Source organism: Paramacrobiotus metropolitanus, unplaced genomic scaffold, assembly GCF_019649055.1.
Source record: "Paramacrobiotus metropolitanus isolate TYO unplaced genomic scaffold, Prichtersi_v1.0 Parri_scaffold0000098, whole genome shotgun sequence".
NCBI classification, from domain to species: Eukaryota; Metazoa; Tardigrada; class Eutardigrada; order Parachela; family Macrobiotidae; genus Paramacrobiotus; species Paramacrobiotus metropolitanus.
Genome location: NW_026570318.1, coordinates 1 through 4,784, shown reverse-complemented (window position 1 = coordinate 4,784; position 4,784 = coordinate 1). Strand labels below are relative to the sequence as shown.

Sequence of the window (4,784 nt, the reverse complement as noted above, 5' to 3'; positions counted from 1 at the left end):
GTCATGCGTTGAGCGGATTCAGGAAACACGAACAGAAGACTGCATTAACACGTCAGCTGGGATTATCAAAACAACCGAAGGCAATAACAACAAACGGAGCTCATCTCGTTTTCTCCATCCTAGGATCAGAGGCCTAAACTAAGCCGCTAGCGGTGCTCAAATCGCACCGGGCTCCCGGCAGAAAGAAGGCAAGATTTACACATACACACACATTTGATGCCGACCTCAATCCCGCTTGCAGTTAGGCAGGCGCACAACTACAACTGCCACATTTTCATCCACACCGCTGCGGTTTGGAATGGCCAACAACAGTTCAAGTTTATTCGTTATCGCATTTGTCGAGCGCGATGCGCTGCTGTGGTGGTACGGCTTGCAGTCTGCCGTTTCCGGCAGTGGCTTCCTGGCGGGCCTCTTCCTGACCTCCACCCTCCTCGGTCACCAATCCCTCCGCGAGGGCTCCCACGTGCTGGTGATCGGGCTGCTCTGCCTGGATACTTTATCCGCCCTCCCGGCCTTCCTTATCACCACCTCCCCCCTCATCACGCAACTCCGCCACGTCCCGCCTCTCAACTGCGTCCTGGTGCAATTCCCCCGGCACTTCCTCTTCACCATCATCCACTGGTTTGCCGTCGCCCTGGCCCTCAACCGCTTCGTCGCCATCCTCCTGCCCCGTCGTTACCCCCATATCTCCAGTCGCCGCGCAACCGTCTGCCTGGTGGCAGTGTGCTGTCTCATCGCCTGCCTGTCCACCTTCCCCTTCGTGTTCAACGCCCTTGGACATTATGGCTTCAGTCCCGTCCTGGGTGCCTGTGTGCTCATTCAGTATCCCCTTCGGATGGTCCCATTCCTGATAGAATTGAGCGTTACCGTGCCCTTTTGCCTACAGGGCGCATTGTATCTGTGCGTGGCCGGCAGTATCTTCCGATCGCGACAGGAACGTGCTCGGGAAACGGCTGCAAGGTTACGGCAGCGGAAGATCGCCGTGATGCTGATGGGGTCGTTTGTGTGGTACACGGCCTGCTACTGTCCGATGCCCATCATTGCCGCGCATTTCGCGCCGGTATGGCGCAAACGGCCGATTTTATTCTATTGGCTCAACTCGCTGACGCACTTCGGCTCAGCAGGAACGCCGGTATGTTTGAATATTATTCGGATGCACACAATTTACGACGTTGTTTCCATTTTTGTCGGAGCACCAAACCGGTAGGCCAGACGAACAGAATTTCAGCGGCAGACAGAAGTTTTGTTTCTTCAGTTTTTATACAAAATATATGCGTACGATGCGCGTTGTATGAAAACGAATGACCTGTCTGCGCTTCAAACGATAAGCGATAAGGAAAAGGTACTGTATTTTTATCCTAGATAACACAATGTACTGGGTAACGGAGCATACGCTGACAGCTGGTTAATGCCTAACACCGTACAGTACTTGAGCACAAACGGGAAACTGCAGTTGATTTCCTCAGTGACATGGTTAGTTGATGGTTTCTGCAAGCAGTGTGTAAAGACGCACGGGTAATCGTAACCTTGAGCATCGGGAAAATGGTTCTGTAAGAAATTTAAAACTCAAGCCTCGAGCTGGCCGGTGTTGTAATGACGCACGATTATCGATAAAAATACTACTCCAATTTGTTTACGGGTTATTAGTCCATAGTCCGACTCCATAGGCATTCTCGAAGCACGTGAATAATAGAACATATGTGCTCGACCGGAGACGTGCCTGAAACCCGTGCCTGAGCCTACATATTTCAGTGACTCTTCCTTGTAGATGATCTGCATTCTGCTGAGCAGCGATTATCGGCGTGCCGTCCATTTGACCTTGCGTGTCGTGCTGCGGAGGATTAGTGGGGAGCGGCTGTGTGTTCCAGCGAGGCGGAACACCCTCTCCACTCATGTCGGCGTTAACAGGACTCATACACCCGCTAGCGGCCGCATTGGAGATACGCCCGCATAAGGGGAGGCCAGCTTGAAGACCGTGGTAGCGGGCTAATTATTTACTAGTTCTACACTCGACCGCTATCTTAGTGACTAATATCCGTTAATCTTCCCGGTAGCGCTTCTTCACTTGCACGATAAAGTCAACATAGGTAATAGGCCGGGCGAGGAGAACGCAGGGCCACCAATACAACTTGTACATTAACCGATCCGATCCGCAGGCAGGTTAGTGATTTCGATATAATGACACAACTACTGTTTTAAACATTTTACAATATCAGAAGTAACAAAAAATTTTCAAACATAATTAAACTTAAATTATTTCTGAAACTTTAAAAAAATTAAATGGATTAACGTAAAAGCTCAAACTAATTAATAAATAAAGGGAAATCTCACTATTAAGTATCACCGGTATTAAATTGTAGACTAATTTGCAAGTTAAGGCAGTTAAAGATAAGTTAAGGCGTTAGCAACTGCTGCAAATTACAAAAACGTGACCTGTAAGAGTAACATAAGAAACGTAAATTACAGAAACGTAAGAGACGCTGTCTTTATCGTATTCACTATACCGTAGTCTACTCGTAGCTGAACAAGCAGAGAGGTAGAGTAGAACAGGCAGGCTCAGCTAGAATTTACGGTATGACCATACAATTTCGCACTGCTCAATGCACATTGCTCTTCTATAGTCGCGGGCCACGTGAAAAGTTGATAGATCCAGTCGATAATGGCGACTGGCGCGTATAATATTATTATATACTCGTACTCCTCGTATTGATTTTCTAGCCGCATGGGATGCTAATGGCAACCTGTACTCCACAGTTCACACTTGCAGGCAGCATCCGCTCGGTACTGGCGCAGTACAGATATACGGCGCCCCTTAATCGTCGATGCTGTCCTTATTAGTTATGAGTAATGTTTAAGCTCGGTACACATAATTTGCTGCATATATCCTGAAATCATCAAGAAATATTACCGTAACTTACTAATACTCAAACCGCTGAATTCAGCAGTTTTTGTTTTAAAATAATATTTCTAACATACACTCCATCATACGAATTGGCATATATCCCTTGTTTTCTCTTTTCACCTTGGAACTGCGCATTTTACGGACGCCAAACTGTAAGTACAGCTGTATTGAATCGTCGAATTATTGTATTTCATGGGTCGAAGAATTCGTGAACTATTAAACTGGAAAAGCGCGTTCTGCTGCTTTACTTACGCAATGTGTTGATTTGGCTGATATTACAGTACGTAATCGAAATGCTGCGGCAGCGTAAGATACATACATAAACATTCGACGTTTTAACCCCCAGGAGGACATATTGTACATGCAGATACAGTGCTTGCGCTCAATACAGGGATTTAATTTTTTCTCAATAATAAGTAAATTGTACCCAATAAAAGATGCTCGAGCATTCTAATCAAAACAAGGTAACTGCCGTTTTCCTCGGGATTGTTACTAATTATTTTTTCTTATTGCTGCCCTTATGGCCTATGCATGCACTCATATTACATGATATTGCGTACAACCCTGAGAACAAGTGAACGACCGCGGTAATTTATGATCTGAATTCTGCCGAATCTTATATTTCTGACACAGTAAGGTGGATTTTGAAGATTCCAAATTTTTGTTCTGCCACTGTAATCTCTTGTTCAAAAAACGGTTGTTCTGTTTACAGCATTTGTACATTCACGATACACCGTTCACCGCCGTAGAAGCCTGCAACAGAGAACGAATTGCAATTTGCCATCTGTATATTTGTTGATGATCGCAAAAAACATAATGGAAGAGGAGATCAGGAAGCAAGATGATACCCCCACCGACTCAGCTAGCCAAGAAGTGTGTAGTAACGAAGCACGCTGGACTCCCGACGTGGAGAATGCTTTCCGGGAGGCAGCAAAATCTCACCCACCGGAAAAAGACTATTCTACGGATATGAACAACGACGATTCGATAAAAAGTAAGCAATCGAAGGCAATTCAGAAATACTAGAATGTTTCTGCAATGTTTAATTCCACTGAATTTTGATTTTCGGCATTTACAGTACGGTACATATCAATAAACACATTTAAATTTAACGCAAATTACGCCATACAAAGCATAAGTGATCAACTGTGATAATCTAACTACAGTACGTGATAAAATATGATGCACACAAACAATGTTACAGGCCGGAACCAGCTGATTGCCAGTTATATATGCGAACAAACCGGACTCAACATCACTCCGGAACAAGTGGCTCGTCGCGAAACATTAGCTCGCCTTGAAAAGGAATTGGTAAGTTATGCAGTATCAAAATTTTCTTTCGCGTCCATGCCTTCAGTCTTGCAAAATGCTTTTCCGCTGATTGAATAGAGATGGCCGATAGTATTCCAACGCGTCGAAGCGGAACTATCTAAAAGGTTAACTGCTTCTCTTCCAACCACTGCGGCAGCAAGCCAGACGGTGATAGTGGCGCCATCAACCAACGCCTGTGACACGTCGACGAGCCAGGACAGAGTCTCCGGCCAAACAATCTCTAACAATGTTCGCAGCTGGTGGAGCGCTGCCATAACATGGCGGCCGCGATCGTGGTCATCTTCATGGTATTCTCGGAATTTAAAACAGCTGCCTTTAAAAGAGAAGCAGGTGTAAACACTTTACCCTCATAGTCCAAATTTTATGTTGACCAATTTCCGCATTTTCCCGTGACTTCTCACATTGCTCCCTTTAATCGTGTGTCAGCGCAGTATTAAGACATTTTTTTCGTTACTTTCGTCAGTCTTTGAACTACTCATTCGTATCGCTTGGAAATCACATGCAGGCGCTGTGAGTGTTTTCGGCATTATCTTTTCTTGTGCTAATTGCG

At 45.6% G+C, this 4,784-nt stretch overlaps 1 long non-coding RNA gene across 1 annotated transcript; it reads left to right on the top strand.

The window, feature by feature from the left end:
• Nucleotides 1-3,739: 3,739 nt before the first annotated feature.
• Nucleotides 3,740-4,408, top strand: LOC129596969 (uncharacterized). The gene is made up of 3 exons (XR_008691504.1): nt 3,740-3,896; nt 4,107-4,213; nt 4,292-4,408. It is a non-coding gene; the product is annotated as an uncharacterized LOC129596969 (long non-coding RNA).
• The last annotated feature ends 376 nt before the right edge of the window (nt 4,409-4,784 follow it).